Consider the following 27,324-nt stretch of genomic DNA (forward strand, 5'->3'; position numbering starts at 1 on the left):
CATTTCTCGACTAATTAAATTTCTATCCTATCCCATTTTATCTATTCATAACTTTCTTTCATAAAGACTGTTTGTTTTGGACAGTTTCAGAAGCATACTTCAAAGCACATATATGACTGATCCTACACTCGAGGAGAGTAGGCTCAGGGGTCAGCACATAAAACTCCCAATGTCTAAAATAAAGTTCAGGAGGTTATACGCAGTCCTTTTAAGACACAACAATAAAAACTCGACACTCAAAAATCCCAGCCCCTATTAACCCTGTGAACATCCTTTAAATACCAAACAAAGCCTTATTACACCCATGTGAGAGTGTGAATTTCTAAACTCTTTATCAGTTAATCAGGAATTACATCAGTCATCCCTACTGTGATTCAGCATGCCACCATATCATATTGTGATCGTAGTGAAATAGTTCTCTCACCTCTGCTTTTCTTGCTCAAACTTGATTGTTCAGAAAGGCCAGATCGATACATCTCCTCTTGTAGAATCCTGAGTCCAGTCACAACCCCCCTACCTATTGCACCATTCAGTGTGACTTTTATTCATTTCTTAGTTGACCGTTTCTGTATACAAGACAAATGCTTCATCTGTTTCATTTAGATATTTCATCTGGAAAACAACATTCCATCTTAATATGTTGTAGTTCTCTTTTTTCAATTGTATAATTTGTACTACAGTATTTATTTTATCAAACTGGACCTACCAAGAGCAACTACGGATTTGAATCTGCCACTGACAATGACTGGACCAATCTCCAGACAAAAACAATTCACTTTTGTGTCTGAGGATATTTTTTCTTCAAATGTATTCATCGCCTTCCTATTGTGTTCCATTTCATAAAATTCCAAAATGATGCATATGCACGTTTTTAAATATGTCAATATGTACTGTATATGTCGGCAAAATCGTAAGAGAAAAAACTGAAATATGTTGATTGCATAAGTATTGAGACACATGAGCTCAATATTTGGTAGAAGAACCTTTAGTCTCCATTACAGCTCCATGTCCTTTTGAGTACAGTAAGTCTCAACCAATTTGGTCTCATCTGACCACAACACTTTTGCAGATCTAGGCAGGGTCTGCATGCCATGATACACCTTCCATTTCTTGATGATTGAATCCATTTTCCTCCCAGAGATATTCAGAGACTATCTTTTGTACCCTTCTTCTAATCTGTGCCTTTCAATGATTTTATCCCTGACTTGCACGGATGGAGTCTTTGCTTAAAATTTACTACCCGACCATGGAACCTTACAGTCTTTATTCTGAAAACATGGGAACAACTGTTACTGCACACAAACAGAAGTTACTCAACTAATTGTGTGGCTCGTGAAGGTAATTTGTGCACCTACTGTAAATTAATTAAGGTTTGCCAACACAGAGGGTTGGAACACTTATGAAATCATGACTTTCCTAGTTTTTCCTTTATATCAATGACCTATTTACTTTTGGTTTATGCTTTGAATGTGTGGAGAAGATTGTGTGTATAACATGCATTAATTGAAACTTCAAAGTGACTGCAAGCTTTAAAGCAAAAAAAATGGAAAACTGTGCAAGGTTCTTAAAACGTTTTGCAAGATACTGCATTTCTTGGTTTTCTTTCATGATTTTGTCATCTGTGCCACATTGGTGTAAGCCTCCAGGCTAGGTGGCTGTCATGAATGAGAATTTTATCTCAACTGTCTAATCTGATTAAATAAAGGATTATTATTCTGTGCTGCTCTTTATGTGTGCTTGGCCAGTGCTCCTTAAAGAACTTAGCCACTGAGTCTCCTGCTCTCCCTCCTCCCCCATCCTTAAATCCTTGTGTGTCCTTCTTTGACCCAATTTAATGACTCAGCAGCCTTCCAGCTGGCTTTTTGGCAAATTTTCAGTCACTCTCTGTGAGACATTTTTTCCCAGAAGCACAGTTTTGCCTCTGTTTTGCAGTTATCAGCTGTCATGTAGTACAGCCAGTGTTATATTAACTGGAAACAATGGTTTAAATGTTGCAGGATGGAGGTAAAGGTTTGGCTCAAATGTGAACGTATTGAGAGGGTACAGGTGAATCTGACAAATGTCAGTGTTGGCATTTTTGTGATTGAAGTCTAACTCTACAAAAAGTGTTGGCACGTTTTATTGTCCAGCTGATCTAAAGAGCTCTGTTTTAAAAGAAAACGTGAAGGGAGAGCAATGCTTGAATTTAAAGTGTGTTTATTCTTAAAATGCTAAAGGTTTAGTTTCACACTATTATACAGGAGATGTTATGAGGACAGTGGCCTAAACGTACATCAGAATTTCACATTTGGAATCTCATTTTTTTAATTATCTTTTCAGTTTTTTATTTTAATTTCTTGCAAGTAATAATGGAACTGTCAGTTTGTGAACAGAGATCTTCTGTAAGAGCTGAAAAGCAACTGCTTTTAGTACACAGCTGGTTTCAAGAGGAGTATAATATTAAAAAAGATCATTCAAAAGTATTATAGTTCAGACAAAAAAGTGTGGCAGCTTATTTTCAAATGAAAAGCAATAAACAAACAGGACTTGAGGATTTTCACAAACCCGCTTGAACATTACTTGTTTCGTCTCATTTATTGCACGCAAAGGACAGTAAGGCAACAGATGTGATTGGATAGCCTGAGTAGTTGTAAAATCCATTACAAATGTTCCAGTCCATGTGCTTATTGAACAGCTGAGATTCAAAGCTGGGGTTTAGCAGCATTCCCCAGTGCAATGGGATTTGTATCAGTCTCACGGAAGTCAGCAAGGTTAAGAGCTGTTAAGTGCTGGTGTTTAAATCCCTGACCCATTAGTCTTGACCTATGGAAGGGGACCAGTCCTGCAAACTCACTTTACCTTGATAGGAAAGTGAGCAGCAAACAGAAACGAAGGTCACATTGCAAGTGGTGACAGACAAAAAGCAGACTTTGAAGAAGCCATAAAGGGTTGTCTATGATCCCACACTGATCATCCTAGACATCTTTTCCCAGATGTTAGCAGAATCTACAGTTGAAGTCAACATACTGTATCAGGATGGTCCAGGAGTGCATCAATAGCCTTTTTTAATTTAATCATATCCCAGTACAAACTCATTACACAAAGTATATGGAACTTCATATGAGTTTTAATAATGCAAAAATACAGTACTTTATATTGCATGTTAAAGTAAAAAAAAATAGCTCTGTCAGAAAAAATAAAGCTAAGTTTCCTCAGTATTTATGCCATCATAAGAAAGAGATAAATAAAGGAAAATGCATGTGGCCAGGATAGGACGTGTTCTGTTGGCATGTTAGACTTTCAAGTTATCATAAACACTGAGAGTAAAATCTGAAGAAATGTCCTGGTGAAACTAAGAACACCCAGAAAAAAAGGTAAGGATTTTTGTAAAAAAATATATATATAAATGGAACATAAATAAAACTACAGGATTCTACTTTTCTTCTTGTGCTGTTTAATAATTTGCAGTTATTTGGAGGTTAGCAAGCACCTGGAGACATCTCTTAATCTTAGGATGTGTAGTGATGCATATCCCATAATGCATGTCAGTACTATAAAGTCCTTATGGAAATACTGCAAAAAACTCAATGGTGCCTCTCTACAGTTTTTTTTTAAATATAGTATCTTGAGTCAGCGGCTGGGAGAAAAGAAATAATGACCAAGTCAAGTGATTGAGTAGATCTAGGTCTGGTAGCTCACTTGTCTCACTTATCCTTTTTCTATAATTACTACGCATTTATATACAGTAAGCTAGGGTGGCATTTGGGCACACTTTTAAAGTACACCACGTTTCTATTACTCTTAATAGCCATGATCCAACAGCCATATGATGCTCCTTTGGTTTTGATTAATCAAAGCTCAGTACAAATAAACAAGAAAAGAGTTCTGAGTTGCATAATGTACATGACTAGATTTGAAATACTGCCACACATTGACGTTGAGCCAAGCTTGAGGTTCCTCCAATGCTGTTTCTATTTGAAGTGGATTTCTCATTTTCTTTCGGGAGGGAACGTACAGTGACTGGGCTCACCAGCCAAGCGCTGATGCAGGGCAAAGGCAAAGAAGAACCAATTCACAGTTGCGCAGCTGTATCACATTAAATCTCCTTTTTAAAAGCAGGGGTTTTGTCACAGAAATTAGCAGCTCTGGAGAAATCAAACCTTGTGTGTTGAAGCCAATTTGGTCATCATTATCAAATAAAAATACCACATTGTGTTAATACAGTAATGCGGTACCCTAGATAGCACATGGAGAACTGGAAGCTTACCTCTATTTATAAGACACTATAAAAAGATTATTTTTATGCCAAGAAATGACATTTTCAAAAGGAAGCAAATGTTGAGATCTTTGCATCCCATGTGGATAAAGAACTGACTGTTGCGCTTTTTAGTTAAGCTATGTTTTTATTTTCAGCTCAAAGTTTTAGAAATCTGGCAATTACCACGTAAGTGGAATTGTGTTTTGCTGTATTATGCCAAAAACGACATCACGGTTTCTTGTCAACAAACTCAGATTGGTATCAAGACCTTGGCCTGTATCACTGAGGAAGGAAAGTCTCTGACCCCCGGTTTGGCTCGGCCAGTCAGGGGGAGCACAGACCAGGGTTGTAGAGGAGTAAATCTGCAGAACTAATTTAAACATACAGTCTGTTAGTACTTCAAAGATCTGTCCCACCAGTGGTATGGTTCGTTCTATAGGAAAACAAACGAAATACAGAATATGTGCACAGTCTGTAAATACTGTTAACAGTTAATCATGAAGCAGCACATTATAGAATTAGAAAAAAATAGATTGAACTTTACATGTACGTTAATTGCATGGGCTGCATGGTGATGCAGTGGTTAGAACTGGTGTCTTGCAGTGTTGGGGCCCTGGGTTCTGATGCGAACCTGAGGAGTCCAGAGCATGGACTTTATTTCTCCCCACGTTCACGTTGGGTGTCCTCCCAGAGTGCAAAGACATACTGCTAGGTTAACTGGCTTCTTGGAAAACGGGTCCTGGAGTGAGTGTGTGTTTGTGTCTGCGTGTGCCCTGAGATGGACCAGTGACCCATCCAGGATGTACCCTGTCAGGTGCCTGTACTTGCTGGGATAGTCTTTGGCTCCCCCGTGGCCCTGAATTGAATAAAGTGGAAAATAGAAGAATGTATTTGTATGTAAATCACAAAGGACTTTAACTTAAAGTTTAAGGATGAAAAGACAGGATCATAACCCTTACTGCATTCATGCTTCAATCTTTCTTGTTTCCTTACCCTAACTTAGATGAAAGCACATCGGAACAAAACCAGTATCTTTCATTCCCACATTCAAAGGGAAGCGGTGCAGTATACCCATGCTGAATTTAGTTTTCAGAACTTTGAACTCACTTTAAATGATTACATGAAATTTCAGACCCCTTTTGCATAGTCTATGAATTCTAAGACACTGTAACTACAGTATTTCATTTTAATTACATGTCTGTGACTAGCCTGCTATGGCACACTTTGATCTGTTTCAGTTAGGCTTTTCATGTTCAGAAAAGATATACATTTCTGTTCCGTGTTACCAACATTTGTGACAGTGAATCGGGTTGTTACTTAGCAGAGTAAACGTCACACCTCTTTCTAAACACATGGAAGACGAAGAAGAAATTTAATCATCACGTTTCTGTAACTATGGAAAGACTAGGTTTAGGAAAGGTTTGATAGGTCATGGAGATAATTGTAGAGTAAATATGAACACCATTACTATAGAGTAGAATGCAGTAGTCTCCCCTCAGCACTTTATCTACAGTAAAAAGTTCTGTATTTGTACTTGGCATGCAGTCAGTGTGTTATAGAAGATGCAATATCATATGCAAAAATAAGAATAAGAAATATGAATCTGCTCAGACAGCTGTGCCAAAAATCAAAATTAGCCCTTTGTGCATTGTCGTTAAATTACCTTTGCAGTGCAGGGAATTACTGTACATGTAAATATTATAAACTTAGTTTCAGAGCAGATTTCTAGAGGTGATATTTAAAAAAATCTTTTAAAGTTTTGGTATACTTTAAATAGAATACACAATCAAATCAAAGCTAATTTCTTTGTGATAAGCTTCATTCTTCAACTAGGTGTGTACTCCCAATGCATTCAGAAGTTTTTAATGTCAGTCTGATTCACAGTTTGACCAGAGTTATTAATGTAATGTATTAATGTACATAATGTATATTTAATTTCCAAAACCACTTTAAACACACACCAGCACACCCTCACAGATACATATACAGTGAACACAGTAATACATCTGTCCCTGTAAGAAAGGAAATAGTTAATGTACCACCCACACTTTGGAAAAATAGGTAAAAATAAACTTTGGACTGTATGAGGTGTACGTGCATTGTACAGCTGTTTACAAAAAAAATATCAACAACAAAAAAAGTTCACTGTGCAATAAAGATAAAAGTAGAAATAAGTTTTTATAAGCTGGAACACACTATCGAAGAACATGCCGAGCTTTGGAAAGCATAACACTTTTCAGCAGCTCCAAGTTCGATCAGGCAGTTGAAGTAATACAGATGAGAAGTTCACATACTCGTCCACTTGGACTGCTTCTGTGAAACTGATTCCAAATTACACTGCATTTTACTGGCCATGAAGTGGTGTGTGTTTTATTAGCAACCCCCTTTTCTGGAATTCTCTCCCCCAAAGGAACACATCCATGAAGAGCCAGGCAAATCATATTAAGGCCTTTTTTTTGTTATTTGAGGCACATTTTTTGGTTATTCTCTATATTGCCTTATTTTAGACATATAATATTTAACTCTGTTTACACCAGGTTCGCTCTTTTAGTGCCTCTTTTAACAACCACTTGTACTGTAGATAACATATATTAATAATTTACCGAGATATAGTATGGTATTTATTTGTTTCTCTTGTAAGTGTGACAGATTCCCTTTGTGACACATTGTACATAATATTCTTACCAGCAGAAACATAGCTCACATTAAGAATAAATTCAATAAATAGCCTTAAGAAAAATATTACTCAAAGGGTTGCACAGAATGTCAATATTTATACACAAGAGAGCTAAAGTGTGAGATTGTCTAACAATACCATTAATGACCATTACCTCAAAATTCTAGCTTATGTAACTGAACAATATTTTTCAACTTAATATCAGACCCTTTGAAAATATGGTAAACAGCCTGTAAATTAATGTATGTGACGAAAAGGTCATAACTTTACTTGTAGAGTGGCAGTGCATCAGTGTTTTATTTCCATCAAATATTAGTTTGTGTTTATATACTCAAACCTCTTTTGTTTCAACTCTGGTAGTTGTGTTAAATATAAAAAACCATGTTGTCAGCTCAACACATTTTAAAGTTATGATACTGACATATTTCCTGCTGATGTCAATATTGTAATAAAATCTGTCGCATACAGTACATTTAAGAAGATGTCACTTCTGTAATGAAGGGATTTTTTTATTTCTTGTGTAGCCATCGGGGCCATGCTATACCTAGCGATAAAAAAATCCTATTCTATTTGTGCTATGCTAAATGCTAAGGTTGCTGCTGGAAGAGGTGTTAGTGGGGCCAGCAGGGGGCGCTCACCCTGTGGTCCATGTGGGTCCTAATGCCCCAGTATAGTGACGGGGACACTATACTGTAAACAGGTGCCGTCCTTTGGGTGAGACGTAAAACCGAGGTCCTGACTCTCTGTGGTCATTAAAAATCCCAGGGCGTTTCTCGAAAAGAGTAGGGGTGTAACCCCGGCGTCCTGGCCAAATTTCCCATTGGCCCTTACCAATCATGGCCTCCTAATAATCCCCCTCTATGAATTGGCTACATTACTCTGCTCTCCTCCCCACTGATAGCTGATGTGTGGTGAGCGTTCTGGCGCACTATGGCTGCCGTCGCTTCATCCAGGTGGATGCTGCACATTGGTGGTGCTGGAAGGGAGTCCCCATTACCTGTAAAGCGCTTTGAGTGGCGTGTCCAGAAAAGCGCTATATAAGTGTAAGCAATTATTATTATTATGCAGAAAAAAAAACATTTGTGTGCCATAGGAGTGGAGGTGGAGAGACTGCATATTGCACCTTGGTGATGGGCAAAAAAAATAAACTAACCTTTTTTTTGTTAGTACTGTATACTTTTATATTAATTTCAAACACCCCATAAAATGGACATTTCAGAGGATGAAAAAGCAGGGCACATTTCTATCCTTTAACAGCACTGAAAGTGAGGCTGCCAGAGTTTTAGCCTGTATTTCAGCAGCAGGTTCTGCACACAATTTAAGGGCTTTAACAATTTCAAAAGACTGTCCTCATTTGGCCTTTGCATGATAACACAGAATCCCTCTGTAGCAAGAACCACATGGACATAAAAGAGGACAGGCAAGGGGGCAATACAGTGTTTAATCTTTACAAGGGCAAGTGCATGAAGCTGATTGGTGCTGACCCAACTTGAAAACATAACCTTGAACCATAAGGTCCAGTTTACTAGTATGTTTTACTTGGGTGACTCAGGTGATTGACCTTTAAGGAGCTCAATGAGTTCCCGCTGATCATTGATTTGTTTTTAAATTAATGTTTGTACCACTTTATCTCAATGTCAATGGCTTTGGAGCATTTCGTGAGTGCTGTGACATAAATATTTGTGAGAGGACACCTGAGGACAGAGGCTCACCTCCCATAACCATTCATTTGTATGTCAGGGTGTCCATGAGAATCTCTTTGGATTGTGGTTAGTTGAAAATTAACTTCTTCAGGTCAATGACCTCTTGCACTGAACTCACCCATAGATTTTTATTAGGAATGTAACTCTGAAACAATTCTTGCGGATGAAGTTTCCACTTCTCCTTTTCAGGTATATGAATTCCTTTTGAGTGAAAACTCAAATGCAAGGCTTATTTCTTCAATATTTTAATAATGTTTACAGCAAAATCCATAGAAATTAGGGCTCACAATTAATTGTACAGACAGATTTATTTTACTTGTGAAAGGAAATGTAAGGTTTACTTTAATGATAACACCTGACTGGCCACTTTAAGGTTTTATAAGCTATTCTCTTTCACAGAAGACATAGTAGTTTAAAATTGTATTTGATATCCTGTGCTGAATGAAGTACTGCTCACTTATTTTTAATGTCCCAATTCCATACAGAGAAATTGTGTGTTATGTTTAGAAGAAGCTATTGTAAGATAGCAAAAATGTAGCTATTTTAATTTCTTGGCACAGAAAAGTGACATATAAATCTCTTTCTCGTGTATATTTCACAATTCTTTTGAGAAACAATGATGAAAATTCACATGACACTGTTTTTCTATCTTTATTATTTTCATTGACAGCTTAATTTATCAAGGTTATTTTTTATCAACATTAGAATAAGCAAAGTTGTGCAACATAAGATGGACAGGTCCCTTTGAGGTAGTTAAGATCTTAAGAGAAAAACAGCCATGAAGTATTGAGTAATAACATGGAATTACAAACATATCTTTCTAAGTAAAGAAAAACAGGAAAAAAAACCCAACAAACATTGCGTAATCTTTGTCTTGAAAAAACAAAATCCCTGGAAGACAAACGTAGCCTTCTAATGTTGGTTTTCATGTATGGACATACTGTACATGGTTTGAAAGCAGGAGGATTTATCTTGTAAAATGTACTCCAGAACTCCACAGTGTTTATCTCACGTACATGTACTGTATCTGATGAAAGTAACACAGGCTGAGTGTGTTCCTTGCAATGGCCAAACAGGATTTGTAACAGTGTTTACACTCTTTAACGAAAACCTCAGATGAACTAAGAAAGGGACACCTAGCTATCAGCTTAAGCATTTAGCAAGTGCTTATTATATTGCAAGCATACTATCTAAATATCCTTTTACTGCTGTTTTTTAGTTATCTTGGCATTTCAACAATGGTTTATGCTACGTGACAGGCTGTAGTAGTGCTAGAGATTAAGCAATCCTGCTACTTTTGGGCACTCACTTATTCAAATCACGTGACTGAGATATGTGCCTCGCAAAGGATTTACTATAACGGATGTGATCAAACAATCTGGCTTAAACAATAACAGGAATCAAAATAGGCAGGACTGCTGCGACTGCCATGGCCATAATCATAGAGTATATCCTCTTGTTAATAAGAAAAGTAAAACTGTTCTATATTCCTCCCAACCAAACGGTCTTTTCCCAATTGCAAATATAATATTTGCAAAGACAGATTGAGGAAAAGCACCATGATCAGCTTTTTTTAGTCCTTAAAGTTGAATGGAGAAACTACTGTAGTTCCAGTCTGGGATACAGTTTTTGAAGTATCTATAATTATAGTGCCTTTAAATGAACATTTGTGACTGTATTTTAACTGCATTTTAAGTTAAACATTTTAAGTTTGAACAGCATTGCTTATACCATATTTCCTTAATTGTTATTCAGCTATACATCAATCCATCCTTTAGCCTCTTATTCCTCATAAGAGTTTCACCAATTCAGACCCTATCCCAGTATCATAGAGCAAGGCAAGGCTAATAGCCTTTTTTCACCATACTGTATGAACTGCATAGACTGGTAATTTGTACATGTTAAGAATGATAGCTTCTTTGCTTCTATGTGCATACTCTACAGTGTGATCTATTTTAACAATTTCCTCCTTTGTTAACCAGAAGGTTGTTGATTCAAGGATCTTGTCCTTTGAATCTGTTTCTGAAAGGCTTCCAGAGAATCAGTCTGAGCTGGAAGGTTGCTCTATACACTTACCATAACTGACAATTACTGTGTACTGTAGAGAATCGTTTGACTTTATTGTGGGCAAAGCCAGGATAGTACAGAAAAAAACTCTGTTGGGACATTTTGTTCATTCCCTTATTGTGTGTTTGATTTCTGACATTCATTCGAGATTTAGATTCAGAAAATTTTAATTGTTATCTGAATATATGAAGTCGTTGACTATTACTACAAGTAAAACATTTACATGTTTGAATTAATGAAAGGCTTTGTGGTATGCTCCATGCTTCTGGGTATCATAGCCCACAGAAGGCATACAACTAAGGAGTACAAAGACAAGAGAATGATGAGAAGGAACTTCTACACGAATAGTAGAAGATGAGATGACAACCGAGAAAAGATGATAGAATAGTGACAGGAGGTTCAGAGAGATGAAGAGAGCAGTAGGTAAAGGTAACGAAATCATATGAGCAAAGTAACAAGCATGAGTGCAGAATGTGCAGAAGAGAAGTTGCTTGTGAGACATGCTCTTGGAGAAACTAATGTGAATCACATCATTTTGGATGAGCTGAAGAAGGCTGGTTCCTGATGCAGGGAACCCAGTCAGGAGAGAGGTGCAGTAGTCCATTCTAGAGAAGACAAGAGTTTAGACCAGGAGCTGAATGAATTAGACTGTTGGGAAAAGGGTAGACCCCGCAGAGCAGCAGTTCCAAAAACAGTGGTAGGCATTTGTCACAGAAGAGATGTGCTGATGGCAGCAAAGGCAAGAGCAATACCACAGCTCCTGTGAGTGGACCAGGAGGACAGGGTGAGAGTAGAGAAACTGAAATACTGACATCACTATCTGAGGATGAAGAAGAATGGGTGATTTGTGTTTGATGTGATGTAAATGTCAACAGGAGATGGCTCACAGATATCCACAAAGAAATGTTTGAGCTACAGACAGAAAGGAAAAATCTGAACATCATTACAATATTTCTTTAAGTGGCCATGTGGTAAAACAGAAAAAAGCCTGCGATCCCATTCCCACATAATCACTTTTGAATTTAAAGAAGTGGGGGAAGGACTGCTGCCCATTTGAGAACTTTCTTCATGTAGATTTTAAATGAGTCATGGTTTTGCTATTTCTGGCTTTGAGCTCTTAATCTTTTCATAAATGTTTTAAAACAGGAAGCCAAGTGTTGTGGATCTGATTTCGCCTGCTCTTTATTGCTCTGAGCTACTTTATGTCACAACTTGTCATGTTATTTCTTGGAATATGTTCTCCTCAAATTTGTCCAATTCATTTCTCCCCAATTGTTTAATGTGTCTTCTTGTTCTTTTCATTGGCCTTGCAAACTTTCTTCTTGGGTAACATCTGTTTCTGATTATTTTCTGTTTTCTTCACAGTCTCCCTTTGTATAGAGAAATGTAGAAAACAGAATAAATATCTTATTGTTTTGCCAGGATTGCAGCAGTCTGAACAGTTGTTCTCGCTTATTTTAACTCTGATTATTTACTGTAGTAAGGGGACTTTGAATGTTGTAGGTCACTAACAGTCAGTCTTGACATTACGTCTCAAAACCAAGAGGAACAAACAACAACAGTGCTACACTGGACATTCTACATAAAATAAATAAATATTTTTTTAATACCAGAACTGTAACATTGCATAATATTTATTTTTCCATTTACGTAGTGGATGGAAACATTGTTGGTTTGCCTCATTGCATTTACAAAAGTACAAAAAGGGAAAAAACGAATCTCCTTTTGATTCTGTCATAAGTGCTGTGTTTACCACACATATAGAGTTCATGGCATGAACTCCACTGTTTTTGTTCCGCTTCATAGTTGATAAATTGCAAAGCTTTTGACCTTAGCTAAGAGTTATAAACAGAGCTTGTCATTAGAAGAAGAAGGTTGTTGGAGAGAAATTAGAGAGATTTTATTGAAGATTGATTGTTCTTTTTTCTTAGGCTCTTTGTTGTGTTTTTAAAAAACCTTCCATACCCTGCAAAAAATATTTTTCCATACGAAAATTAGTTTGACGTTGAATGGTTTGACTTGGTTTGTGATTTTTTGAGGTGTTACATTTATACTTTGGGACCAAGTGAGTTTGTTGGTGCAACATAAATTTCATATGTCATTGTTATTGTTTCTGTCAATGTAGGCCTTATGTTTTCATCATTGTATGGAGAGCCCAAAAACCACTAAAATACAAGTTGTGAAGCTGACAAATTGGTTTGGCTTCTAGTTCCTTGGATCACATATGCTGGAACAGCTGCATGTTATTATACATCTTTTATTGTTGCTGTTGCCAGTTGATAGACTGTGATACTACTGTGTAATGCTTTTGTTGCACCTATTTAATGTTTGTATTCAGGGAATCAATGTTTAGTTGAATTTTGTTCCTTCGTACTACTCAAAATAATACAAATATGTTCTGTAACAGAGGCACACTTTTACCAAACCCTTTTCTGCTGTTACTGTATTTATGTTTCATTTTGGCAAGTAAAGCACATTACTTCCATTGATAAACATTTATGTATTTGATCAGCTGAGCATATTTATGGGAGCCTTTATAGAAAACAAAATCGCTTTATACTGTACATATACATATATAGAATGTATCTGATATCTGTCTGTGTACAGGAAATTGGGCTGTTGCAGGAAAATTGGAAAATTGCAGGGACCAATGGGAAGGCATGGTTTGGATGTTTCCTGGAGCTGAGGAAGAGGTCAGTCTTGGACTATTACAATGATTCCCATCTGTGAATGTGCAGTTGGAACCTGGAAAGTCTGTCTTCTCTCATAGATGTATCTGGTTGAGTTGAAAAAGCCACTTCCCATGAATTATTTTTCTTTCAAGTTTTCTGTTCAGGATTACCGCAGGATTACTGTGGGGGGATATCTTCAGGGTAAGTGGCCAAGTTAGCACAGGCACCTTTGCTTCAGCTGGATGAGGATGATTGGCATTTTGACATGGTCAAGGACATTGGATAGGGTGACCTTCTCCTGTCAGGCGATTCCTCGGATGACTGAAAAGAAAAAGAGGTGGAAGCTGTTCAGATTCTTTTCTGGTTGCTGTTTGTCATCTACAGTACGTTTCATGCTAAGGACATGTGGAAAATTAGCATCTTTGACTTGTGGTAAACAGTAGACTGCATCTATTAACCAATATGGTGTAACAGTTAACCCTCCTCTTAAATGATTTCATCCAACATGGATTGGATTAGACCCATGAAAATCAATGCAAACAAATATCTGTCAAATATATACAGTAACACTTGTTTATGCACGGTCATATGCAGTCCAAAACAAGTGCACCACCATACACCATCCTCTCTGCCTGTCCCGTGCACAAGGTTATTGAACTTTTCTGAGGTTTTGATGACCTATTTTGACCATTTTTGGACTTTTGTTTTGGTTAATACCCATACAAAGCAAAATGGCACCAAAACCTGAAAGAGGGAGTGTAGAGAAAAAAGTACATAAGGTAATGATATTAGAGGACAAATAAATGACTGCCAAGCATCACCCAGATGGTTGCTGCACCACAGTGGTGAATGAAGTGGGTCACATAGTCAGAATGCTTTAGGATCCTTTGGAATGAAAACCACTATTAAATGCAAGGAGATGATATTAAAAATTAATTTCCCAATAAGCAATGGGCCAGAAAGCTGAAGAGAAACCTGTTGCCACTTTGCTTTCCACTAATCTTTGAGTATTCATTGTTATTACTGTGAAAATACAAGGGAATACAAATGATTTATAACCGTTCCTTAAGTTTGTTAATACAAAGGGGTATAATGAATCAGTGATTTTTGCTGAAGTGCTCCACTTTGGAAGCGTTAGTCTAAATATGTGTGATGACTCTTGCATAAATTGTCCAAATAAGGACTGCGCAATGTAATAGAGGTCAAAAACATAAAAAAAAACGTATTTATGTAACCTTAGCTTATGTAAATACAGTGATACTACAATTTATAGTTTCATTAACTACAATTAATAGTTTAACAACATTTTACACAGTTTAAGTTTTATAAAGCTATTATAATTAATGTGTATAATATTCATGTCTAATACTCACACCCCCAAATACAAAAAAGTATAAAGCATGATAATGTGAGTCTTTGGTAACTGACATTTTCTATGAGGATATAAACAGAACAGTATTATACCTTTAACACTCCTCTTCAGTCCTGAAGTCTCCTACAGTTTCTTTATCCTTAAAAACACCTGTCATCTAACCTATGGGGGTTGAATTAAAATTGCAAGTAGATACAAAAAAAAGTTTATATTTACACTTACTTGAATGCATCCCCTAAAACTGGAACTGGTGCTAAAAGCCAAGAGTAAAGTACTTAATGAAACATGATTAGAGAAATGTGAGTTAGAAATGTTGACAATGTTGATGGTGAACATCTGTTGGCAGGTTCTGTGAGAGTCTGCCCTCTGATGGGCCAATCCATTCAGTACATTTCAATTTAGGGGAAGGACATTTAGGAAGGGGCATTGCAAAAACATTCCCAGTCAGAATAACAAGCTGAATACTCTGAGAACCTTTTTCTACTGATTTTGTTTTGTGAACCAGTTTTTCTTGGTTTTAAATTGTCAAAAATGGGACACAGTGGTTTAGCACATAAGCAAGTACTGATTTTATATGTGACAGCAGCTGAAGGTTTTGCACTAAAACACCTTTGGGTGTGTTATTAAACGTTTGCATGAATTATACTTTAACAGCATAAGTACAGTAAGGTAACAAATGGTAACTGGCTATTCATCTAATCTTGTTCATTTGCTTGCCAAAAGAAGTTAAAACTGCACTCTTAGATTCTAGGATAGATCCTCCATTTATGTTTTGTTTTCATCTTGCTCTCTTTGTCAAGCTTTGTAATAATTTTGTGACTCATATTTAGGGTACATACTTTGAGCAAAACAGATGCTTAGTTTGGTCAAAATGGTTGTGCATGGAGGATATGGAGGTGAAATGCATATTAATTTTGTATTTTGTTCTATTTACAGAGATCCCCATCAGACGTTTTAGTTAATAAAATCTTGTACTTGGGAACAGTGTGATCATATGATCCCATGAATTGCATAATAACTCTAAAAAAAGCTTAATCTGGTAAACAATTTAATGGTCATGCCAAGGTTTCTAAACTTTGCACTCCTTTTCAGAGTTTGTATGCTAATTTTTTTTTTAAATGGAAGAGGTTTCAATAAATATGAGGCATTCACGCGGTTGTTATGGAAACATTTGTTCAAGTCATTTCAACGGGCTTTCACATGATCATGCAATCAGATTTTTACCAGTGCTCAGTCTGGTCCTTTGTAAAAAAAAGCAACAATATGTACAGTATGTCATTTCTTTTTTATACTATATCCTAATATTTTATGTAATAATGCACATAAAAAAAAAATAAAGGTAAAGCTCATTATAACAGTATTTACTGTACAGTATGTACTAATACTGTACATAAGCATTAAAGCTAAACCCAATGCTGGGAGGTTTGTTTTGTAAACTCTTATTGCAAGCTCTTTATCACTTTCTGCCAGACATTTAAGCAATTTACTAATGATTAGGATGAAAAGTCACGGGACAGTGGTAGCTGCTTAATATAACGCATTTAGATGTGTGAAGTGTTGTTTCACGTGGCAGGATGTTTACTGAGCACCATGAGGTGGAATGTTCCTCATTAAGTGAAGAATTATGCATGAAAATCGATAAACCACTTATACTCTTAATATGTTTCCTCAAGTATATTAGCTCATATTTATGCATGTCTGTCTAGATTATTTTGCTAACCCCGTTAAGATCGGTCATTCCTATTCTACTGATACTATAATTCTGAAGTGTAGCCTGGTGTGACGTTATTTTCTTTTAAATGACAAAAATAACTAGAAACAATTGTATTCACTTTGAATAAATTGTGTGGCCGGCAACAGGGAATAACTATTTGTACCAGACTCCAGCTAAATATGCTATACAGTAAGTGCTTTTGTTTCAGGTAGAAGTACATCAAGTAATTCAGTTAGTTTCTTGTAGTTGTTTGTTTGTTTGTTTGTTTGTTTGTTTGTTTGTTTGTTTGTTTGTTTGTTTGTTTGTTTGTTTGTTTTGGGGGGTGGGGCTTTTTTCCACCCACTCTCATCATAGTAGACACTTCCATAGCAGGGATAAGGTCTTTTTCAGTCAGTGTGATTTCCAATAACCATTCCAGCCCTCTGTTTCTATCACTTACTGGTTATGTTGGCAAATATCAATCCCATTTTACTTCAGTCATGCAAAGGCTTTGAGTCTTCGGAAAGGGAAACCAAATCCGAACTGTGGTGGCAGGATTCGTCCTTCTCTCACAAGAGCATAAAAAAAGTTAATAAGCATGGAGTTAACTGATCCAAGGATCTCATCCAGCTGTCTCTTAAAAGAATCTAGAGCATTGGCTTCAACCACATACTGTAGCTGGGCAACTTGCAGCTTGTTCCACAATCTCACAACATTTTAATCAGAGAAGTGCCTCCTGTTCTTAGTTTTAAATGCACTCTGTGTACTATAATTTCCACTTGTATCTCTTGTTCAGGTTTCACAGTTTGTAAAAATAAACCCTCTGAATTGGCTTTGGCAGTGCTTTTGAGCATATTGAATACTTCAAAATTAGGTCCTGTTCAAGGCTAAAAATGTTCATTTCTTTAAACCTGTCAGTTGCTTTTTTTTGTTCTGATTCCAGAGGAACAATAAATATTCTGTAATGTTTTATGTGTATTGCACTAATAAATATTGTACTGTATATATATATTAAATAGTAATAGTAAATATACTGTATATGTTTACGAATTAAATACACATAAAATTTGAACACATCAATCCTATATATAAATGTTATTCTTTTAAATATACTATACATCCTAACATTTTGTTTGCCTTATTAGATGCTTCGCCACTTTGTTTAGAAGATGTAAATAATGTGTCACGATAAATACCTAAGTTGTTTTCATGAGTAGTCTCTTTTATCTCTGTTTCCCATTTTTAATATATAATCAATATATTTTTGATACTTGCTTGCAAACCCTTGCACATCTTCATTAAACTGCCAGATGTTTGTACAGATTTGAGCAGAGGTCCTAGTTCAGATCACTGAAGTACTCCTAAATTTCCACAAGTTTGAGTACTTACCCTTTCTTCTCTTTTTTCTTTTTATTGATCAATTCTCAATCCTGACACTTATATCTCCATTAAAGCTGCTTGCAATTTGAGAATTCATGTTTAATGAGGAACTTTATCAAAGACCTACTGAAAATCTCAAGACCATGTCAGGTGCTATTTGTCTATCCAGCACTGTCCCTTCTCACCACCTACATGATATACTGTAGTGACTTTGATTCATGTCATGCAGCATTGAACCACTGAATAATATCAAAGTCCTAGGAGGCTACTCTGGTCATTTTTGCATACTGTTTGTGCATTGTTTTATGTGTTTTTCTGAAAACCTATTTTAATCTATAAAATTAAATAAAAACATTTAATTAAAGTGAACAGCTTTATCATCATATTTTGACACCCTACTTAATTTGGTGGTTTTGCACTACTTTTATGCACACATGTTCAGGATTCTAGATTCCAAAAGAATTTAGACATTTTTCTTTTAACAATTTTGTTTATTAAGTGTTAAAAGGTAATCACAGTAGGAACGGTGTTGTCACCCCCGACATCCCTCCCTAGAGGGCGCTCCACTGCTCCCATTATTGTTTGTGTGATTAAGCTCTCCAGGTGTACCCTGTTAGCGTTATTATTTAAAGATCAGCTCCTCCAGTCCTCGGGGCTCATCATTAGGGTAAGATGTCATGAGGCCCGCCTAGCACCAGGAAACCCTACGTCCGTCTCCTGAGGGCATAGGTCTCATCCCCGACACCTCCCGCTTCCTGAGCCCGGGGTCTGGAGGATCTCGCCCCATCACCCTTGGACCTCCATGTTTTGTCTGTCCGTGTGTTCCCCCCTCCCGGGGATTTTAACTTTGTCGCGTCCCAGGATGGATTTCTAGTTGATGGACTCTCGGACTGTGCTTTGACCTCCCCTTGGACCCGTTTGGATTTGGATGCCATTTTGTCTTCCCCGTACACTGTGTCACGGATTGTCACTATTATTTTGTGCACTATTAAACGCTTGTGTGTTCCCTTTTACCACGCTTCCTGTTTTCTCCAGCTCTTACCGCATCGCATAGGGTCTTCTACAAGATCTGACACGGATTTCAGTCCGTGTTCGTGACAGGTGTCGTCTAAAGGTTTTAGAAACCATTGTTACAAATAAATATTGGTCCCAAAGATCCCAGTAGGGCCCACATTGAACCTTTTTTCCTGTACTTCTCAGTAGTGGTTCTACAAAACATTAGGGATCAGGATAATCAGAATATAAATGAAACTGGTAAAAATTAAATGCATACTGGGTTGTGTCAAAGATTAGCACCCAATTGCATCCAATTGTGCAAATGCATGAATACCTTTGTCCATGCCTGAAATAATTTTGTGTAGTGTGTTTTTAATGTGTGTTATAAACTATTTGAGTTAGTTTATTGTCTTATTGATTTATTTGGTTTAACTTAAAGACAAAAGTATGAATTTATTGCACTCTGTTGTTATGTATTGTTTCTGCAGGAATGAAATGTTATTGTTGACTGTATCCTGTAAATGATAATCAGATTTGAACTATAAATAAAATTTGAGTACTGTGACATTTTTTTGAGGATTCAGAATTAATAAAACCTTCTTTTTATACCTGTTGAGAAGTAGGGTGCCTAGTTAACCAACTCAGATTATATAGCTCCTAAACTCTTGCATGATCGCATGCTGTTGTTAAATAAGGAAAGACATGCTGGGTTTTATTACTAAAGGGAACAAAGAACCCATTCAGGTTTTTGTTGTTAATAACTCCAAGTCCCCAATTCCTTGAATTTTAGTGGGGCTTCAGATAAGTGCTTCATTTTTAGCAATGGCTAAATAAGCATACATCTTTAATGAACAGGATCTATTTTTAGTTTCCTTAAAGAACATTGTTTTTAAATAATGAGCAAAAAGTGTTCTTTTTTGGTGCTTAAGTGGATAATTAGTGGATTAAAAAGATTTACTTGTCCCCACAATTTTAATGCAGCTAAAGGAGCTGATCAGTCTTGGGAAAGGAGCTGTGTGGTAGACTAATTAATGCTGGCAAGTACCTGAAGTCTTATCTAACGAAAGTATGGAACTAGGGTCATTTAAGGAGACTGCATGAAAAGCAAGGAAATCTCCATACTTTATAAAAGTTGTATACAGTACTGTATATATAGAATGGTGATACAGGATATACTTTTTGTGCAACATACTGTAAATACAAGCTGCCGACAGTGAAGACTTCAACACTGATGGGTTTGAATTGTTTACTTAATATTTGATTTAATTGCTTTGAGCAACACATTTGTTAAAATCAGTTCTTGTCTAAAAACATTTTAAAATATAGGTACAGTATTTTTAAAATTTATAGTTAGGAAATCAATCTCTGCATGTTCACACGTTAAAATCTATTAACATAAAGCTTTATAGTTTCTCATATGTCTGCTCAGCTGGTTAAAAAGAATGCAGTCTGTATTGCTATGTATTTCGTGCCAAAGTCCAGCTCAGCATTTTGGAATTGCTAAGCGTTCCCTTGACAAGCAAGTTAACCGAACAATTAGGAAGTGACCTTGTGCTGTACTTCAGACAGCTTTTGAATAGGAAATTCTACAACCCACAGAGCTACACTGTTTCAGTATGCTGACATTTCAGTTAGTAATTATATATATATTTAGATTATTCTTCATTAACCTGTTTTTTGTTAGTTGATTAAATCATCAGAGAAAGATAGGGAAAATGTATTTTTCTTTCTTTTCTTTGAGCAGTACTGTCTGACATTATGTGCTGTTGGCATTCTAACTGAGTCTGTGTCCAGATAATAAAAATACTTGAAGAGTCTTTAAATCTCTTGTGTGACCAGGAGACCAGGAGACCAGGAGAGGAAAGCTGGATTTTTCATGGTCTTAATGCCCGTGTTGCCCCGCCAACATAGAAGGAGTATTGTAATATGAAAAAACACAACACATTACTGGGCAACTGGCAAAGCTAAAATATATATAGATAAAATTTATATATATATATGTAATGCAACACTAATAATTATTCGGATGTGTTTTAAGCCTGAGAACTCAAAATTCAATATGAGCACCAGTTGGATAGAAATTGTTCAAACTAAAAATATGGCCAGCAGCCATATCACCGTGCAACTCACAACTGGCTGCCAATGAAGCTAAGCAGGTGTGAGCCTGGTCAGTACCTAAATGGGAGACCTGGGAAAAACCAAGGTTGTTGCTGGAAGAGGTGTTAGTGGGGCCAGCAGGGGGCACTTGCCCTGCAGTCCATATGGGTCCTAATGCCCCAGTATAGTGATGGGGACTACTGTAAACAGGTGCCGTCCTTCAGATGAGACGTAAAACCAAGGTCCTGATTCTCTGTGGTCATTAAAATCCCAGGTTGTTTCTCGAAAAGAGTAGGGGTGTAACCCTTGTGTCCTGGCCAAATTTCCCATTGGCCCTTACCAATCATGGCCTCCTAATAATCCACCTCTATGAATTGGCTTCACTACTCTGCTCTCCTCCCCACTGATAGCTGATGTATGGTGAGCGTTCTGGCACACTATGGCTGCTGTCGCATCATCCAGGTGGATGCTGCACATTGGTGGTGGTGGAGGGGAGTCCCCATTACCTGTATAGCGCTTTGAGTGGAGTGTCCAGAAAAGCACTATATAAGTGTAAGCAATTTTTATTATTATCTAAAACCTACATTCTTACTGCCATAAAGCACAAATATGTAAAAAATCTAATGCCAGTAGGTAAATAATAAAAAAGAGTATTGCTAGGTTAAAAGTGGTCCTTAATTTAATCTAGAGGAGTTTAGTCATACTACATAATTAAAGAGTTTTACATGGTTGATCATTTGTGATTATTTTTTGTGATTGTTTACCATCAGTCAGCAGGAAAATTAATATCATTTACTGTTTTGCAAACAGAAGACAATTTCATTATGTTTTATGATAAACGTACTCTAAGTTTTTATGATAAAGTGGCTGAACTGTGGGAGCTATGCTGATTTTTTTATTATACACCCATGCCTTTCATCTGGAAGTCATCTGCATGCTAGTAACTACAGTACACAGAAGAGATAAAGATCAGCATTAGTGATGTATGGGCCTACGCATGTATAGCTGTACATTGAACAAAAAATATGAAAATATCTGAAATTCTTGCATAGTATTGGCATGGGCAGTGCTTCAAAGTTAGAGGAATGGAGGTGTAAGGTCAGAAGTCATGGAAGAAAAAATCTGGTTTTGTTTCAGTGCTTTTTTTATGACTGCTAGAAAATTCAAGACAAGCTGAGAGTAATAAAAAAACGTCAATGGTGTTTCAAAATGGGCACCGTATGGAGTTTAATGATTTCTAGCTGTCTAGCCATTATATCAAAGGTTCAGTTCTTGCATTTCAGGGGAAAAATATCAAGGTAGTGCTTTTCTGTAGGTTTTCTGAGAAGCTTCAGTTGAAATTGGAATAACCTCAAGTGACAGCAACAAAGACATTTCAATTCCATGAGACATTATGCTATAGACCACAGGCGTATACGATTACACAGGCATGTAAGAGATATTTATGCCATTTGTTCTGCCTGCTCATAGTCATGCTAATTTATTGTTTCTCAATCCTTGTGCATCAGAATTGACAAAGAGATTTCTAATGTGTTCTGCAAACCAGAAACATACGGTCTAATGAAGTGACTATTTCCACTTAGTTTCTGTTCTAGTGTCTTGGCCCTGGCATTTGGGTTTATGGAAAGGGTTGGTAGGTCACTTTGTCATCATAGATGCTTCGATTGGGATCTTTAAAATGTGATTGCAGATGAACATTTCCAGTGAGTGGGATTTCATGCATGTGTCGTGGTAATACGGTCCTGTGTCCTTAATTTTGCTATTCTAAACTCAGGGTATCCCTTAGCTTTTCAGTTTCTTTAAAACCTCCTTTTAATCCTTCTTATTGTTGATATTGTTACTGTTAACACAGTTGTTGCAAGGTAGTCGGATGTAGGTGTTAAGGATAAAAGGACATGGATTTTAGAAACCTCATTCAGCTTCCTTCCTCTAAATATAATGAAAATTATGTCAGAGTTCTGGGAGTAAACTCACTACTGTTCTGCACCAGAGCTACTGAGGGTTTATTACTCCATGAAGGAACTTATTACTCCATGAAATACAGTAACTGTCATTTTTGTGGGGGGAATGTATTCATTTATGGAATTATGGAATGTACTTTATTAATTTGGCAGATGCTTAGAGACATACATTTATACAGCTGGGTATTTTACTGAACCAAATTAAGAACCTTTTTTAGGAGTATAACAGCAATGGTCCACTTGGAATTTGAGCCCTGAATTTTTCTGCTGGACCAGAGTCCTAACCAGTACTGCATACTGTTACCTTCCCTATTGGGTATCTCTGCTGATCAGTGGTCTCAGAAGACTCTTTTGCAGCAACTATACTGTAACTGATGTTGGAACTACTGTAGCTCAAATGCCTCTATCGTTGTTATTAGCCAGATCTTTCTCTGCTGGGCTACTAGGTGTGGAGGCATCTATTTGCTCAGAACACAGGTAGAAAGAGCTTTGGTTACATAGGTATCTGTCACGATTATAGTCCCTCCTCCTTAAGGGCGCTCTGGCCCTTTCACTTCGGACTTGAATTTCTGTACCTGTCCCCTGTTTCAGCCCGTTCCTAGTCCACCTTAAAACCCAGGCGCTGACATCAATCCGGGTTTTGCATCTGATTTCCGTATCGTGCGAGTCCGGGACCCGGAGGCTCCTGGTCCCGTTAAGGTTTTATTCTCTGTTCCCGTTCCCCTCCTGCCGATTCCAACCCGGTTCCAGTTTTTATCTTGTCTGTTCTTGGATGGACCCCCCGGCTTTGGACTTTGCTCATGTTTTCTTCCCCCGTTGGATTACCACTGGATTGTTTGCCCCGGACTCACCCCCCTGGACACCTGTGCACTTTGGACACGCCCCCCTGTTTTGATCCCCGTATTCCTGCATGACTTTTTCCTAGTGTTTCCTCACTCCATCCCGGATTGTGTCGTCTGCATAGGGTCTGGAAAGAACTGTTCGTTACAGGTATCATTGAGTTGGGTGTTACGCTCTGTGTTGTCAGACATGCAAACATGTCTATGACACTCAATGTTCAGTACCATATGACACCCATATGCTGAGATTGGATGGTTCCAACACCATTTGTCCTTCCATGAACATTCTTAATGAAGCTATAATGTGCAATTTTCTTGACAGGTCTAGTTCTCAATGATTTATCTCCTCTTAGTTGTCCTCCCATGCCTATAAACGAAGATGTTTGGTTTCTCAAGGTATTCAGTAATTTCCCATGAACTAAAAACTTAAAGCTAAAGCTAAAAACTTAAACTGCAAACTGCCTGTTTGGAAGGGAGGATCACCATGGTTCTCCATATGAAACAAACTTGGCATACAGTAATTTGCTACTTCCAATAGCAGAAAGACAGTGCAACTACTTCCATCACTTCATTATAGACTCAAACACAGCAACCCTTTTAATAACTCCAGTTGTCATTGTAAGCTTTTCCTAATGAAATGCCAAACACTTCCACTCCTTTGGGCTCTTCTTGTTGTTCTTGCTCTTCAAGGTGTACTAGAAGTCAACAGCCCATCCTAGCAGCCAGCAGCCATATCACCCTGCAACTCACAACTGGCAACCCACTGAAGCTCAAGCAGGTGTGAGCCTGGTCAGTACCTGGATGGGAGACCTCCTGGGAAAAACTAAGGTTGCTGCTGGAAGAGGTGTTAGTGGGGCCAGCAGGGGGAGCTCACCCTGCGGTCCATGTGGGTCCTTATGCCCCAGTATAGTGACGGGGACACTATACTGTAAACAGGCGCCGTCCTCCGGATGAGACGTAAAACCGAGGTCCTGACTCTCTGTGGTCATTAAAAATCCCAGGGCGCTTCTCGAAAAGAGTAGGGTTGTAACACAAGTGTCCTGGCCAAATTTCCAATTGGCCCTTACCAATCATGGCCTCCTAATAATCCCCCTCTATGAATTGGCTACATTACTCTGCTCTCCTCCCCACTGATAGCTGATGTGTGGTGAGCGTTCTGGCGCACTATGGCTGCCGTCGCATCATCCAGGTGGAGCTGCACATTGGTGGTGCTGGAGGGGAGTACCCATTACCTGTAAAGCGCTTTGAGTGGAGTGTTCAGAAAAGCGCTATATAAGTGTAAGCAATTATTATTATTAATTATCCCCATTGGCTTCTTAATTTGTGTTCATTCTCTGTGCATTATAGTTGTGGACACCCAGAAATAAAGGCCATCTCTGTGCACTGCTGTCACTTTGGGAACTCCCTTCTTTTACTGAACTTTAAGGCCTGGGGCTTGTTGTTGGTTATCATGACAAGGTCCTATGCCATAAATATACTACCCAAGCCTTGTAAATCCCCAGACTTAGTATTTAAGGTATCTTTATTGATTTTTGTATAACTCAGATTAGTAAACAATAATAACTTTGAGGCTCAGGGGTTTCTCAATTATCAGATATCGCCTGGAAGATGACTTCTCCAATCTGATAAGGAAAGGTGTTACATGCTATACATGTTTCCAAAGCTGTGCATCAAAAATGTTAAAGACTTTTGAAGTACTTTTCTGCATCCATTGCAAAGCTTTGTCCGTCTGCTAGAGCTGGTTTAAAAGGTAGGGTTGTGTTGAATGATAGGAGAAGAACTTGGTAATAATTGGTAATCTCATTTCTTTGTTTCTTTAATTTGCAAAGGGCCCAAGTTTCTTTACTTCACAAATCATCTCTCAATTTACTATTGCTCTTAAGCAAGGATTCAATGCTCACTATTTAGTACTCATTGCCTTTTGTTTTTGCCGCTGTGACTCATCACAGTTTCTGTTTCTTGCTCTGCAAGGATTATAAATACTGTTTTCATTCTACCTGTCGTATATGTCATATTCCAACAACAACACAAATTATTGAAGCTGAACCAAGATTAACTACACTGCTTAATGTCTCTTTCCTAGTGTTAATCTCGCATCAGCAGGGTCTGCTTGTTGGCACACCAGTCTCCATTTGGCGGTTTGAACCAAATCTTTGAGCTGACGTTGCCATTAACTGCAACCGATAATTACTCCAACCAGCGCGTCACTCTGCCTGCCGGGGGAAGAGAACAAAGTAATGTTACACCCCTACTCTTTTTGAGATTTGGCCGAGATTTTTCGAGAAGCACCCTGGGATTTTTAATGACCACAGAGAGTCAGGACCTCGGTTTTACGTCTCATCCGAAGGACGGCGCTTATTCACAGTATAGTGTCCCTGTCACTATACTGGGGCATTAGGACCCACCTGGACCACAGGTGGCCCCCTGCTGGCCTCACTAACACCTCTTCCAGCAGCAACCTTAGTTTTTCCCAGGAGGTCTCCCATCCAGGTACTGACCATGCTCACACCTGCTTAGCTTCAGTGGGTTGCCAGTTGTGAGTTGCAGGGTGACATGGCTTGTGGCTCTAACTACACTGCTTAATGTATTGCTGCATAAAGCTCTCACACTACGATAAAAACTGCATCATTGTTCTCCAGGGCATTCCACACGGTATATGCAGGAGCTTTTACTATTTAATATCAACTTGTTGTCTCTTGCTCAGATTAAGTTTCTATGTTATTCTGATGACACTCAACTTTACATGTACACAAAATCAATTACTGCTACTGTGGTATGTGCACTTGTTGATGTCTGTCCAATATTAACACATGACTGCAACTGAACTTTCTTAAACTAAACTGTGACATCAGTTTGTACTCTTGATAACACTTGCTGAAAGCAAACACATTTTGGAAATTAGAACTCTAACTTTTAATTTTGACCACGTTGTCATTTTGTAGCATTTTAGGAACAAGATTTCACCTATGTAACATTGTTCAGTTAAGACTCTTACCCTGATGCTGAAATACTAATGTATACTTTTATTTAATCAATGTTCATAAAGACTCTTACAACACCATTTACATACTGGGTATTGTTTTAAAGTACTTAATAGTCTTCAGTATGTTCAGAATCCTGGGTGTGTGTTACTTAAACTAAATAAGAATACAACTGTTCTGTATAGTGCAATGGCTCCCACTGAAATTCAGATTGGATTTCAGGTTCTTCTGCTCAAATTACTGTATAAAGCACTGAATGGTCTAGCTCCTGCGTTTAGAGAGTACTGTATTACACAGTCTAGGTATTAATCTGGCAGTTGATTCATACCAGGATCCACATATTGGTGATTATGGGAAACACGTTGTCCAATTAAAAGATCTGGCAGTCAATATTTTAAAAACTCGCTTAAAGACCAATGTTTTCTAAAAATCTTTTAAGAACACATTTTAAGAATACACAATTATAAGCTTTTTATAATAATACAAAGTTTCATTTCTTTAAATTTTTGTTCATTTGCATTCATGAGTATTTAGAACACTAAAAATAAATCAATGATTGTTAAAAGAAATCACAAAAAGCTGTCATTTTTGGACTGATACTTGCCAATTGAATTGAGTAAATATACGTTATCTCTGTATTAGTGTTCCA

General features: G+C 37.5%; 1 long non-coding RNA gene across 1 annotated transcript; it reads right to left on the reverse strand.

The window, feature by feature from the left end:
* Positions 1 to 13,109: 13,109 nt before the first annotated feature.
* Positions 13,110 to 15,106, reverse strand: LOC148653306 (uncharacterized). Its single transcript, XR_015941541.1, has 2 exons — positions 14,951 to 15,106; positions 13,110 to 13,677 (listed from the first exon to the last, which is right to left on the reverse strand). It is a non-coding gene; the product is annotated as an uncharacterized LOC148653306 (long non-coding RNA).
* Between the last annotated feature and the right edge of the window lie 12,218 nt (positions 15,107 to 27,324).

The sequence above is a fragment of the Lepisosteus platostomus genome, chromosome 10, assembly GCF_059453375.1.
Source record: "Lepisosteus platostomus isolate fLepPlt1 chromosome 10, fLepPlt1.hap1, whole genome shotgun sequence".
Taxonomy (NCBI): domain Eukaryota; kingdom Metazoa; phylum Chordata; class Actinopteri; order Semionotiformes; family Lepisosteidae; genus Lepisosteus; species Lepisosteus platostomus.